At 42.5% G+C, this 15,616-nt stretch overlaps 1 long non-coding RNA gene across 1 annotated transcript; it reads left to right on the top strand.

Moving 5' to 3' along the window:
• The first annotated feature begins 55 nt into the window (after positions 1–55).
• LOC144589423 (uncharacterized) lies at positions 56–13,224 on the top strand. Its single transcript, XR_013545517.1, has 3 exons — positions 56–5,199; positions 5,308–5,373; positions 12,819–13,224. It is a non-coding gene; the product is annotated as an uncharacterized LOC144589423 (long non-coding RNA).
• Positions 13,225–15,616: the final 2,392 nt, after the last annotated feature.

Here is a 15,616-nt window from a genome sequence, read left to right as displayed (position 1 = left end):
TATGTTTGCAAAAGAAGACGCGCGCGCGCGCACAATATAAATACAATTTCTTTGGACGGGCGGGCAGGGGGGGGGGGAGAAGCGGCGACCTCCTTTTTGATGGATAGGGATTATTTTCGGCACTGAATCGATGCGGTCCCGGGGCTCAGCCGAGTGCCGGTATTCTTAGTCGCGCAGCGCACCCTAGTGGACGGCCGGGGGGCGGCAAGCCGGTGCGCCCCTCGCCCATCCTTCGCCGGTGGTGCCTGTTCATATATTACAGCTTGCCAAGGAAGTATCGACAGCTTCAGGAACACGAGTGACCTTAGAACCCTGGTCCTTAACCTGCATATTTAGTCAAAATTGCTGTTCCCGATAGAATACAATTAAGGGAAGGATCTCCATCAGCTAAATTCCTGTGACCCCTTATTAGTGCCAATGTGATTATATTGCACCCCCCCCAGGATCTTTGCAACCTCACTCAGCACTGCCTCTCCTTCTCCCTCCCTCCCTCTCTTTCTCTTTCTTTTTCTCTCTATTACATGCTAATTTAATTTTACTATGGACGATATTTTCAGCATTTGCTGAGGACAGTAAATTTTGTAGTTTATGTTATTTCACTTTTTATGACTTTTTAACACTTAATAAAATTTTATTAGAGCACTTTTGTGTTTACAAGGCCACAAAACTCTTGGCAGGTTGTCAGAAGTCCTTTTTTATTATGATCCCACTGATATACTGCGAGTAATGAAATAATCATGTCCAGAAATGTATCAAAGGCCAGAGGGATTATTCAGTTGAACAGCTGTACAGATGCGCTGCGTAAAAGATGGACGTGCCACGCGTCAAGAGGCCAAGAAGCATCAGGCCACAAGGAGGAAGTGAGAAACCTGCTTTGTTTTCTTCTTGATTCTTTCAAGCCGAAACTCTCTGGCTGTTGATAAACACTGGAAGTTAGCTCTTAACGCTTCTCAGACAGTTCAGTAAAAACAGATTCTTTGAGGAGGGGGGAAATTAGTTCACGTGACTCTGGAATTTTTCTGGCGTGTATGCCATCGTCCCTTCACAGTCAATTCAGTCAATTTCCTCTTTGCAAAAACGTTATGAGGCTGATGGAGGTGGGGGTGAGCCAGTGAAGATGGCCTTCTGGCAAAATCAAGTGCAGTACGCAATTATACTCCAGCACAGCTTTGGGTTATTTGTATTTTGCATAATTATTTCAGCCCTTTGATTAGGTGTTGATGTAAATCTGCAAGCATGTGTGTGCGTGTGTGCTCATGTCCACATACCAGTTAGGCAGTGAGTTATTTCCCTTCATTTCCACAGTGTGCTTTCTGGTGCCCAGCCTGAGCTTCTGCAGCTGTTTTAAAGGTCATTTCCTTTCATTTTAAACAATTGTTCTTTTAACATATGTTGTTAAATTCATTCTTATGTCAAATGGAGAGGCCATTATATTTCCTGACCATGAAAGCAAAGCGAGCCCGCTTCCTTTTATAATTCAATGTGCCCTCCTTATTCTCTTTTCCCAGATGATGATGATAGTAATGATGAACCATACAATGACAACAACAACAACACTGGCAACAAAGGACAATAGAGAGACAAAACTAATGAGGAAAAGATTGTTTTTTGCCTCCCTGCCACTGGTTTGTTTTTACCCCCTCTCTCAAGTACATTATTCAGTCTTTAGGGATTTAAAAAGTCATTTGGGAGCACTGTCCATTCGCATATTTCCAAGAACCCCTGTGGAAATTTGGAATGGTGCCTCTGGCATGGATGCAAAACAATTAATAGAACAAAAAAAAAGCATGCAGGCCATTTTTGCCCCCTTCCAAGCTAGCATAAAGGAAGGAAACTGGTGTCTATATGAGCAGAATTCACTCGACATATTTTATCATGCTGATGCTGACAGGGGATAATGGGAGTTGTAATCCAATACAGTTGGAAAGTGCTACATTGGAGCAGGCAGAAATAAAACTCGGTGGACCACAGTCTAACTGTCCATTGCTCCTATGTTCTTTTTCCAGCTGTTTGGCAATGTGTAAGAATGAGGGAACCTATGTTCTGCTGTGTCACTAGCCACGTAACTCTCCAAACTCAGCCTCCCTGTGTACCGTGGGGTACAATGATGGAAACAACTTCTCTGTCAGCTTCCAGCTTAGTTCCTAGCATCTGTTTGTTCTAGAGGCTGAAATCCAGCTGATGCTCTCCACCACTGTGATGCAAAGGATAGCACAAACAGTTGAAGGGGCTTCATGCTTCATGTGGTTGTCTTGAAGGCCATCTCTGCCATTTTCTTTCTGGAGGGGGGATAAGATTTTATTGTGGGGGAAGCAAAATCCTTCCAAACTATATAATCCTGAGGTGTCAGTGGAAGGGGGGAGGAAACTGAACAGAGAAAAACATCACAGCACTTTCCCAGCAAGCAAAAAATCTATGTGGGGTAGGAACTGAAATGTTAAAATGTTTATACACTTTCAGATCATTTGTGATTTGGTCCACAAAGGAATTTTCAACACAGAAGCCACAAATAATACACAGAAAAAAATAGCAAAGAATAAATTGTGAATCCATCTAAATAGTTATGTAGTTTTTAACAGTCAGTAATATCTACCATTTATAAGAACCAAAATGGATTCTGGAAAAGTCTGATCACAGAACACGGAAATGTTCATCATTTTTTCCCCTTGATGGCCAACAGCAAATTCTCTGTCTCAGAGGACCACGTTCCCTAAAGGGGGTGCCATCACTAAAAAGACTATAATATTGTAGGTGTCAGCTTCACCTTGCATGCAAAGATCATAATGTTTAGGGAGGATTTCATGCAAGAAAGGGCTCCATAATCTTTTTTTTAAGTTGTCAAGACATAGCTTTTGATTTGAATCACTATTTGTGATGGAGATGTTGGTTTACATGGGATAGCAATGAAAATCTCCTTCCCTCTTCCTCCAGCATGCAGCTTCAGCCAAAGTCAAGCCACGGTGTTGGAGGAGGAGTTTTTCAGATCTTATGAGCTGCCAGAAGATAAACAAGTAGGGTGCAGATCAAATGAAACCTTAACTCTCATTAAAAGAGAGAATCAACTGAAGCTATCATGATCAGAAGACAAGATTCATGGGAAAAGGTGGTAAGGCTAGGAAAACAAAAGCAGCCGGAAAGGAGGGAGACCTAGCATGAGATGGATTTGACTCAACAAGGGAAGCCATGGCCATTAGTGTGCAGAATCTGAGCAGGGCTGTTAACCATAAGATGTTTGGAGGTGATTAATTCATAGTGTAACCATATATTGAAAGCAAGTTGACAGGACGTATGGAATTTTCTGAAATATTATAATGATAGGTAACATAGTTACTTTCTGTGTTTGTGATGTTTTTATCTTTTTCATTACTTTTGGGGCAAAAGCATTTTTGGACAGGTTTTGTTATTGGGAGGGATGTGGTGACGCTGCGGGCTAAACCGCAGAAGCCTCTGTGCTGTAAAGTCTGTAGATCTTCAGCTCTAAGATCTAATCCACGTGACGGAGTGAGCTCCCGTCGCTTGTCCCAGCTCCCGCCAACCTAGCGGTTCGAAAGCATGCAAATGCGAATAGATAAATAGGGACCACCTCGGTGGGAAGGTAACAGTGTTCCGTGTCTAAGTCGCACTGGCCATGTGACCACGGAAGATTGTCTTCGGACAAAACGCTGGCTCTATGGCTTGGAAACGGGGATGAACACTGCCCCCTAGAGTCGAACAAAATTGTCAAGGGGAACCTTACCTTACCTTTGTTATTGGGAGGTGTTTTGTAGATACTTTTTTTTTAAAAAAAAGTTCATATTCTTACCTTTTTGAAGGTTGTCCCCCCAAAGCAACTAGGAAGAATTTAAAAAGTAACAAATAATGCAGGTATTTACTCAAAGGTCTTGTAATGTTATCAGTGACTAGTTATTGGGGGGGGGGCATAATCCCAACAAGTTACATAACCAGTTATTTTTGGAAGGCAACTCTGGGGGTCTCTGTGGATTGATTATTCCATTAGGGTCTTGTTGTGGGTCATATGTGGAACTTGTTGGAACTGATGGGGTTTGGGGATGCAACCACCATTCACTTCTGGGGCCTGTGTACAAGTAACCAGCTGGAGGATGATCGCTTTGGCTCTTCCTCCGTTCCACCCCAATTGATGTACTGTATATGGAAATGCTTCACTGAAGCAGGCGAAGCCAAAAAGCATGACCCTGGATTCTCCAGGGATGATCTAGGAAGAGTGCCAAGAACTCCACAGAAGCGCCTCTCCCTTAAATCCTCAGGGCTGTCCGTCCAGCTAAAGTGAACTTGGCAAAGCATCCTGCCCATGGAACTCCCAGTGACGTCAATGGAAATGGGAGGCGTCTGCCCAGAATGAATGCCAATGGTGTGACAGGAAATATTTGCTGCAGGGGGTAGGGAATACAAGATTTTTCTCTCTTTTGCAGAAAAGAAAGCATTCATGCTATGTTTTTTTTAAAAGAGGATCTCACATACATTTGTATTTTTGTTTTAACTCCAAGGTTTTCCTTTCAAAACAGAGTCAAATTCAGCTACAAGTCCTTTGATATTTTAATCCCAAATTATTAGTATTTTTATGGGTTTACGAGAGGCCCAATGGCTGATCTCAGTGCACAGAGTTTATTTTTAAGGAAAGCTATGGGGGGGGGGGGAATGTGCAAAATTCGCCTCCTGAGTGGATGGGCTGAGCTTCCAGAGAGGCCTTTGGCTGGTATAATTACAGCTCTGTGCCTGTGGAGAAATGCCCCCATCGTTTTGTACATGTAGGGGTAGAAATGGGAAGGCTCAAGAAAATAAAAGAGAGAGAGAGAGAGAGAGAACGTGTGTCCCCTAGTTGTCCCTCCCCAAACCTCTTTTGTTCTTCATCTATTGCTCCCTCCCCTCAAAAGAAGCCAAAAATATAGTTTATGAATTTATTTATTTTTAGAATGACGTTTTGAAAGGAAGGAAGGAAGGAAGGAAGGAAGGAAGGAAGGAAGGAAGGAAGGAAGGAAGGAAGGAAGGAAGGAAGGAAGGAAGGAAGGAAGGAAGGAAGGAAGGAAGGAAGGAAGGTTAAGACAAAATGTGGACATATTGCTATCTGGCCTTTACTCCTCTACCACCCTCCAAATTAGTTCTAAACCTAAAGAAGTACTGTATCGATATTGAAAAGGAACTTCCCAGTATTGCAGAATTCAGAACATCTTCAGGTTTCAGGTATGTCTGCAATTCTCACCAGGAGATCCTGGTAAAATGTCTGTGTGGCTCAGTGTCTGATGGGTCTGCTTGATTCTTGCCTGCTTCAGGTTTCTCCCTGTTTTGTAGGCTGCAAAGGAAAGGCCGTCTATGGTTGGAAACGCAGCTAATGAGGAAAAAAAACAACATGGGAAGGTAAGAGAGTTTATTCTACCTCCGGTCTGTCTTTAAGCCACAATGAAGGCGATAAAATAAAGAACCAGAAGAAGCAGGAACAGACAGTAAAGATAGCCTGGAAAATGAGATTGACCAGAGGAGGTTTGTGAAACAATATATATAAAATTGAGTTTTGAGTCCCATCTTTTCTCTCCTCAGCTGTTTTCTGAAAATAAATAGCTATTAGTTGTGTTTACCATTAAAATGAGACTAAATTCATAACTGATAGTAGCAGAATAGATAGCTTTTTTGTTTCACTGTAAGGCTGATTATTTTTCTCTTTTCAGCTGTAACCTTTTGCCTGGCTCTTATAAAAGGAAAAAAAATGACATACAGGAGTATTTGGAATTCTTTGGCCAAAATCCTATTGCACTACCATATGCACACAACTCAGGGTTATGCTTGCAGTAGTTGTGCTAACGCGAAGGCAGAAGTGCTATGTACAAAGCGTCACTGTGTTGCGCAATCAGTCATGTAGGAGACATGTGACCAACTGTAACGGTAGAGCACAATACCTCATTAATGTTGGTGTCGCTTTTTCTGGCATTAACAGGATACTGGCAAGCCAGTTGCAGCTCTTTTTTCAATAGCACTGTGAGTAGCACAGGTTCTTCCTTTTTTTTCTTAGATTTTTAAAATGTTTAATCTCCTTCCTTCGATCCATCCTCCCTTCCTTCCTTCTTGCTGATGTTGGAACTCTGAGCAGAATCCGCTGTGTTCTCTGCCTGGCTACCATTTTGTATCCGGTGCTGAATTTAGAATGTATGGGGGTCTGGAGTGGAGAGAGCGAAGGACGCAACAAAAATGGTAGAAAATATTTGTAGACGATGTAACTAAATTACCTCGTTAGATGGAGGGAAGAGAAAAAAAAGAAAAGAAATCTTTTAAAACATTTTGTCTCAGCTGTGAGTACAAAGCAACAGCTACTGATTCTGTTTGAATGTATATTTCTGTCATTTACTTCAAGAGAGCTAGAAGTATTCAAATTTCATAGTTATGGAATCTTCACTGTCGAAAAACACATGATTTAACACATATATGCGTACACATGCCCATAGTCTGTGGAAATAATCATTCATATTTACTCATTGCACACTGGCCCTTCATTCTGAAAAAGGAAAGGAAGCAGAAAAGGAACATTGTAAAAGGAAAGTAAAACCCTTGGAAATATCAAAGTCCATGTCCATAATGAAAGAATCGAGATAACAGCCACAATTCAGCCGAAATTAGGTATTTTTAGGTTCCATCAGTTTCAACAAAGGGAATTAAGCTGGTGTTCAGCCGACCCACAGACTTCAATGTTTACTTTGCTGGTAATCAATATATTTAGTCCAAGTGTCAGGGATAAAGCTACCATTTGAGTTTTGAGCCAGACTGGATTTTCTCTGGTTGAATCACAGCCAGCTCTCTCTGAGAACAAATGGATGAACGCTTATGTTACCAATTTCCCTTTTCCTTTCACAGAATAGTCACCACCGGGTGGGATGGGGAGTCTTAGCGAGTTGCAGACATAGTTCCAGTGGTCCTTTTTCTCTGTTCTGGGAAACATCTGGTTCCATTAACCCTCCCTTGCCCAAATCTCATTCTTACCACGTACAACCATTACAAAAGCAAGGGGCCAGACCAATAGATTCCTACACGGTAACAGCTCTGCTCTTCTTGGCATGTCCGGAATGCAGACTCTCTGGGGCAGAGCCCTGGCTTTTGTCTCAGACTTGGGACTCTGACCCAAAGACCTGCCAGTATCCTTGGCATACAGTACTGTACTATGTACTATATACTATAGAAATGCATATGCCAAAGAGTGATGCAGATTAAAGGACACACTTTAGAAAGCTCTGTCACAACTAGAAGCAGGTTAACAGAGTTTATGTGGGGCTACCTTTGAAGTTGATGTGGTGCAGAATGCGGCGGCCAGACTCCTTAATGGAGCGAGAAAATACCACCATATTTCTCCTATTCTGGCCGCATTGCACTGGCTGCCCATCCGGTTCCGCATTGACTTCAAAGTCTTAATGCTTACATATAAAGCCCTAAACAGGTTTAGTGCCTCGATACTTGGCAGAACGCCTACTCCCACCAAGCTCTACCCGTGCCACTCGAGCGAGTCAGGACATGAGGTTGAGGAGCCTTACACCGAGGGAGGCCCAGAAGGAAAAAACAAGAAACCAGGCCTTCTCGGCGGTGGCTCCTTGCCTCCGGAGATTCGTGCAGCCCCCTCGCTGGATATTTTTAAAAACCAATTAAATACATGGATGTTTAGGCAGGCCTTCCCTCCAGTTAATCTCTGATTCTTTCCCTTTCTCTTTTTCTTTTGTGGTTTATTTTATTTTTATTTTTATTTTTATTTTTTTGCCATCTTGAAGAATTGGCTATTTAGTGTAATAATTCTTTTTTGTATTTATTGTCGTATTATGAGTTTGTAAGCCGCCTAGAGTGGTCGCAATGACCAGATAGGCGGAACATAAATTGAATGAATGAATGAATGAATGAATGAATGAATGAATGAATAAATAAATAAATAAATAAATAAATAAATAAATAAATAAATAAATAAATAAATAAATATGAGTAACCATCTCTCTAACAACTACTAATCAGAGAGTTAACCTGGCTATCATTGCTAACAAATTTAAGGATACTTCCCCTGTTTAGCTGGCCAGCCTTTGTGGTGAGAGGGACCAGCATTTCCAAAGGCCTCTGGGGTGGTCCGGTTGGTGTCAAGGAAGCTGCCTACCACTCACCCTACCAGAATGAACTGTCCTGGGTATAAGCAGAGAGCCACCACCGCCTGGACTTGTTTGGAGCAGAGTCACACATGGGGTCCAGCCCTTGTCCTCGGGCCAAAGCAGATCACTCACAGCTTCCTACTGCCGTGCTAGGCATGTTTTTTTGCATCCTCTCCCCCCCCAAAAAAAATCTATAAAGACTGCACCCACGCAGAGTGCCAGAATCTGGCAAAGGATTTGGCAGTCTTCCTCCATCTCCATCCAGCCCTCTCTGTCCAACTCATTCATCAATGTGCCACTGCTCTCTCTCTCTCTCTCTCTCTCTCTCTCTCTCTCTCTCTCTCTCTCTCACACACACACACACACACACACACACACACACACACACACACACACACACACACACACTGTGGGGAAAGTGAGAAGTGAACCCCTCTCCTTCCCTAAGTTAGTCCCCAGTTTCTGCCCCATTTTCCTCCTGCCCCGCCTTCCTTCTGAGGTGGTGCAGCTTTAGGGAAGGGAGAGTGGTTGACCTTATTTGGTTCCCTTCCCTTGGCCTAAATCATCTTCCAAGCCACTCGTCCATTAGCAGCTGAGGGCTTAACATAAGGAGCAGCCAATCGCCACCATTTTGACTCTATCCTCCTGCACTTGCAGAAATCATAGGACTGACCTTCTGCTTCTCCACAGTCTAGGGTTAGGCCTTCAAGCCCCTGAGGGCCACCCCTCCATGCCAGCACCCAGCCCGGTGCCTGGAATCTCTGGAGCCCCCCCGTCTGTCCTCTCAATAATGAGGAACCCAAATCCATGGCTATTGGCACTGCCTCAGAATTACAACCATCACTCTGAAGGCATTTCATTCCCATCGGTTTTTAAGAAAAGGGCAAAATAAACAGGAGTGTTTCCTGAAAACCCACTTCACAGTGAGCCCCAAGCTTTCAAATATATCTTATACTGTCTTTTTTTGGTGGGGGTTGTGATCAGGGAGTTAAAGGCGCTTCCATGTCTCTGGTTATTCTGTGGTTGTTAAGCTGTTCTGCTATATTTGTTTTGCTGAAGAGTTGAATAGATCACCCTGACATTGGTGTCCCCAAATGGGGAGGATACTTCTTGCTGGATGGACTGTACCACACTGAGCCCTCCTGGTGCTGCCTGTCTACTCATATCTGTAATTCCTCCCCTTTTGCCTACCTTCTCTGCCCTCTTCCCACCTACTACACTCTCCCCTCCTTTTCTTCCTTGTTTTACCCATACAAAGGATGTGGAAAGGTGAGATTTTTACTTACAGGGGGGAAAAACACAAGGCAATGTCATCAATTGACACCCACCCACAAAGCGCACGGATCTGCTCAGAACAAAGCAATCCTAAGGTCCACAGGAGCAGATCTTGCGCTGGAGCAAGTCAGAGCAAATCAGAACAAAAATAGAGAACAAGAGCAACCAGAAAGCAAGACTTTTGGGAGGAGAGGTCCACTGGAAGGAAAGCTGAACAAATGCTCAGTGTAGACAGATAGACAAAGAGTGCTGGATTTCTGCTTCAGTTTGTAGATTCCTATGGATGAATAATAAACAATCACAGGCAAAAAAAAATGAGTGTAAGCAGAAGGGGAGGAGGCTCAGAGTAAGTTTAGAAAGGGTTCTAGGCTCTAGATGTATCAGAAAGTCTGATACCATCATAATGGTTCTGTTCTGAACTGATACTGGGTGACATTCAAGCTAATCTTTGTTGGTACTGTGCAAAAAATGGCAATAGTAAACCCCTGCTGAACATTTCTTATTATGAAAACCTGATAATGAAACAGTCCAAAATTAAAGAGATAGTGCTGGAGAATAAGGCTCCCAGCTTGGAAAGCACCCAAGATTTACTTTGAGGAGCAAAGAACAAGTACAAATAGCTCTGTTACTAATTACGCAACTAAATTGAACCCAAAAGGACACCTAGTGGCTGACATGCACAAAAGTGAAAGGAAAGCAAGATGTTGAACAACACATACAACTGGAACATGGAACATGAGAAGTAGGAATCAAGGTAAACTGGAAACTGTAATGCCAAAAAAAATGGAACATATAAACATCAGCATGCTTGGTGTCAGTGAACTAAAGTGGACTGGAAAGGGATGTACACAACTACGAAGTGTACATATGAACATCAGCAGATGGTTGATACACACATTAAAAAGACTAGTTGCAAGCAGGAGATGAAGAAGCTGTATTCTCTCTTCCAAAACCAAAACAGGAGAGGATTGTGGTACTGATCATGGACTGTTAATGTTCAGCATAATGCTGAAAAAGAACATGAAAAGAATCATAGTGCCAAAATATAATTCTAGTAACATTCCTGAGAAAATGTAAGTCCACACAGGAAACAGATTTGTGCTACTGAACTTAATACAGTGGGGTCTTGACTTGAGAACTTAATCCGTATTGGAAGGCGGTTCTCAAGTCAAAAAGTCTGTAAGTCAAGTCTCCATTGACCTACAGTGCATTGAAAACCGATTAATCCCGTAACAGGCCGTTTTTGTTCCATTTTGGTTTTTTTCTGGTCTGTAAGTCAATTCTCAGTCTGCAAGTCAAACCTAAATTTTGCGGCCAGAGAAGTCTGTAACTCAAAAAGTCTGTAAGTCAAGCTGTCTGTAAGTCAAGGGCCCACTGTAAAGGAATTAGAAAAGATCATCAAGTGTTAGGATATGTCACTGGAGATCAAGATCATCCACACTCTTGTATTTCTGATCACCATGTATAGGTGTGAAAGTTGGAGAGTAAAGAAAGCTGACAGGGAAAAAAATTGATTTATTTGAAATATGGGACTTGAGGAGAGTTTTGTAGATACACTGGACTGCCTGAAAGACAAACAACTGGGGTCATAAATCAAATCAAGCCTAAACTATCTCTGGAGGCAAAAAGAGTGAAACGGAGACAGGCACATCATGAGAAGGCAGGATTCGCTCTGGAAAAGACAATAATGCTAAGAAAGATGGAAAGCAGCAGGAGAAGAGGATGACCAAATATGAGATGGATTGACTCCCTAAAGGAAGCCACAGGCTTGCATTTACAAGAGTTGAGCAGAACTGTTGAAGACAGAACATGTTAGAGATTTGTCATTCATAGGGTCATCATAAGTTCGAGGCAACTTGATGGCACATAGCAGTACCAACCAGATCTGCAGGATTGTTCCACAGGAAAACGTTAAGTAGTTCAGTGTTGGTTTTAAAGCTCATTGGGAGGGCATACTTTTTAAAAATCCAGTTTCCTAGGGGGTAGAAAACCCAGCATACTGGGTCTACTCGGAGTTTAGACAAACTACCTGTATGTCATACTATGCCATTCCTTTCCATACACAGATGCATGCCATTGATAGCTAGAGCACAGTGGTGACAAGCAATATGTGTAATGTTCCTTACACTCATTCCCCCGCAAACTTGATTACAGCTGCACCCCACACACGGGCGAAGCAAACACAAAAGCTCATTGTATTAAAGGAAGTTCTTGCAATAGCCAAACATTTTGCATTTGCCAACAAGTGTTTTATTTTTAATTTTCTCAAATGCCTGCCAGTGCAAAACAAACGAAAACAAAAGAAAACCAAAAACATTAGCATACTATTTGTTCAAGTGCCCATTCGTTGTGGGAATGGCAATAAAAACCACACCGCCAGCAGGAAGCAAGCAGTGATATGGGCAATAAGTGTCCAAGTTTCCCCTGTAAAACCCCAATGGCTAATCTAGTGCAACTGCGCCATGAAAGGGGGGCAGAATATGTGGCTGCCTTCCTGCTGCTGCTGGACGGATGGCCCTCAGGAAGCGTAGCTGGCACAGTCAGTGGGACAGGATAACAGGGCTCATGGGCCCACAATATTTTGAAGGTCAAAAGCACCTCGCCCCGAGCCGTATCATCTCACCGTGCATAACAACAACTTTCCTCATTTGTGCCTGGTCATTCAGCTTTATTTGGCTGGATGTGGGGAGGGTCTCCATGGAGAGGTCTTCCGTTTGAGTTGATTGCTTTATCTCTTACAACTCTATCACACACAAAGGCTAGCAGAGCTTGGAAAAGTTAGCTTTGGGACTATGCGTCCTGTATGACTCCCAGCATGGCCTGTGAGCTTCTCCAAAATGAGCAACAAAAGACTGTAAAATAGTGGTAGATATGGGGAAATCTATATATTTTTAAGTCTATCTCACTTCAGTTTGTTTTCACCTGTAGTTTTTTTTCTTTTCTAAACAGCACATTAATGTTGGAGATAGGTGACTAAGATCACCTTTTGAGTAAGTCAAGTCCAACTTCAAAGGAATCCCATGCTTAAGTTCTGAAGATCAGTCACCCAATAAAACAAAGTAATTTGCACACTCCTACAGATGAGAGAAGATCCCGATGTGGATCTCAGCTGCTTCTGTTAAGGATTTTTCTCTTCTCATCACAGGCTATCTATAATGTCCGTTTTCACCTTGAACAAGTGATGGCTATACATGCATTCCAATGAACCAGTTAGACATCTCAAGGCACTTGAGTCACAGAGAAACACACATGCATTGCATCAACAAAAAGGACTGAATTATAACTGATGTTGGCCTGTACATATATATATTTTCAAAAACCAAATCTCTGACAGTGTTTTGTTTTTTTGTTTTGTTTTGTTTTGTTTTGTGTGTGTGTGTTTTTTTGTTTGTTTGTTTTTTGCATTTGCACACTTGATAGTTTCTGGATGAGGAAGCAGGTATTCGTTTCAAGATCAATCCGTCGAGCATAACATGGAAAAGTAGAAGAATGATGAACAATAATACATTTGGAGTTGAATGAGCATTGTCACCTGTTTGCTCTTCAGATATCTGATTTCATCCATAGCGAGCAACTTTTCCAATCTCTGGTGTGACCCAACCAAAGGATAGCTGCTATTTGAGAAGGAACACAAGGGAGCACGGACTCAGAAGATGGACACCGAACTCCCAGGCTGAGTCATTGAATGCAATAAAACGGCGTAAGGGGAGAGTGCTTTAGGCCTCGTAATCTAAATCCTTGTGTGGGAAGCTGGTCTCTTTACGGGGTGAAATGGGGAGAAGACAAGAGGGATCACACACATTGTGCTCCTGGTCCTTGGCTATTTGTCTCTGGTGTAGTTTTTACCAGTGGAAGAGAACTGGGAAAGGCATGAAGGAGGCGGAGGGGGAAGAGTTAGCCCCAACATTTAAAATCTTTATTAGCCCCAGACAAGCCCTCCATTTTGATTTGTGGTGCTGTTGTTTATCCAGCTTATCGGACTGTTTAGAGTCCAAGGGGCCTTGCCATCCATTTACAATCTCTGGGTAGGCTGGTTGTACCAGACAGGGCAGACATCTGGCTGTCAGTTATCATCCTGCATCCTGCACCAGGAGTTGCTCCCCCACCCCGCCCCTCCCTTTTAAATCCTCTCTGTTTTCCCTTTGAACATGATGCACAACAGTTTCAAGCCATTAATGTGAGAGGCAGAGGCAGCCTATGGCTTGAGCCCTAGTTGGAAGGAAAGATTTATGAGATATGGCAGCCCATGGGGGGATTGGGGGGGGGCACTCTCATTTTACAAAAGGGTGGCTGTTTGAAGCTGCCTGGGTTTTTAATGGTACCAACAGCTTCCTCTCGGGTCTGTGCAATGTGGTCTTTGAACGCCCGAAAAGAGAGAGTGCATCAGAAAATTATTTTCATGGTGTTGCTATGTTTACTGTTTCCTGTTGTCTTTCCTTAGAAAATCCACACCACTGGATGAAAGAGCTTACTTTTTAAGACTTCCCCTCCTTTTTTTTCCTCCCCCCACCTAACATGGAAGGGCTGTGATTTAAACTCAGCAGACGCTGGGCAGGATATGCTGCCAATTAAAAACATGAACTCTAATTTCTGTACCAAATAATGACAATAATCCCCTTTTTGTTATCTGACTTAAATGCTTACTGACACCACATTAATTTCTTGACCAGATTCCTTGATAAATCAATCACACAACATCTCGCTGTTTGGACTATGAGGTGCTACAAATATTTTCCAACGTCTAGGCTGTGAATTGCTTTTTGTACTATAACTAAAGCTCCTTTTGCAACACAGAAAAGGGACTCGGGCTACAAAGCCTGCTTAGAAGCAGGATGCTTTTAAAAATTAATTATTATATTGATTCAAGAAAGTCAACAAATAAGCAGATTCATCAAGATGGAAAAAATATATGGTCACTATGCAAGCTTATGCATATCAGTGGAAGCTTTAAATGTCTCCCATTGAAATGAATGGGATTTTAAACCAGTGGTTGATTGTGCCCTTCAGATCTGTTTTTCTTATATTCCTCTCCATCAGCCCTCTGATAAAAATAATACTATACTAGAGTGAATAACACAAATATAGTGTTATATGAAAATACCTGAAAATGAAAAAAAACTACCTTTTCAGATATAGACTAGGGAATGCTGACATCTAATTTTGCATGCCACCATTCCTTAGTCTTGCACACCAGCATTCCTACGTTTCTCAATATTTATTCTGTTTTTATGGGTCAAGCACCATATATGAATCCTGTTTCCAAATACAGAATCAACACCTTGTCTGGCGAATCACTAAGGTCCTACAAATAAGAAGAAGAAGTCATCAAGGGTTTCTAATTTTGAAGGTCGAACTCCCATTTTAGCTGCTGTCACTCTTTTTCATACCACAATTGTTTGTAACACAATCAGTCCGACCTTTCCAACAGCCACAGTTCTGTAGCATTTCTTACGGGTTTCACAGTTTTGTTCCGCGTTTAAACCATCAAACATACTCCCACGCATAGCTAAACTATACATTGGAGACACAACTGTTCCATTCCAAGGCCAGAGAAATTTCAACAAGATAAGAGATGCAGATGCTGCGCTGGCATCACCTGAGCCCCATTTTGTCATTGTTGTCTCCTTGCGACAGCAGTGAAATGGCCCAACAATGACAGGGTTGCATCATGCTTTAGCCGCTGAGCCCTCATGTGGCATACTGCTTGCCTCGTTTGCTGCTACCTCAGCAAGCCTTTACATGAGGCTTCAGGGGGAAATCTTGGCAGCTCCTGATCCAGTTGTGTAGTGAAGACCTTTTGAGGTAGGTTTAATTTGCACATTTCCTACCTTTCCCATTTCTTGAAAAAGTAGAAATGAGATAAACTCGGGACCCTAGAAAGTGCAGGAGCTAAACAAATAGATCTAACCCTCCACCCCCATCCCAGATACACTCCCCCCCCCAAAAAAATGCAGGTTTATCCTCCCTCACTAAAATGATAATTTCCCATGCACTGTAGACTAGAGAAGTGCCTCAGTACAGGAATCCTTGGACTAAGCACCCCTTAAAGGTGCAGATATGCTCCAGTGAAAATTATTTTCTTGAGATATTGCAAACAATAACCAGGTGGACCGTTTCTCAGGCAAAAATGTGTTTTCATCCACACACGTATCTGTGGCACATTCAACCCATCAATCTGTTTTAGAAAAGATGGAAGGAGGGAGGGAGCGATGAACGGA

Source organism: Pogona vitticeps, chromosome 1 (assembly GCF_051106095.1).
Source record: "Pogona vitticeps strain Pit_001003342236 chromosome 1, PviZW2.1, whole genome shotgun sequence".
NCBI classification, from domain to species: Eukaryota; Metazoa; Chordata; class Lepidosauria; order Squamata; family Agamidae; genus Pogona; species Pogona vitticeps.
This window is presented reverse-complemented; position numbering and strand designations above follow the sequence as displayed.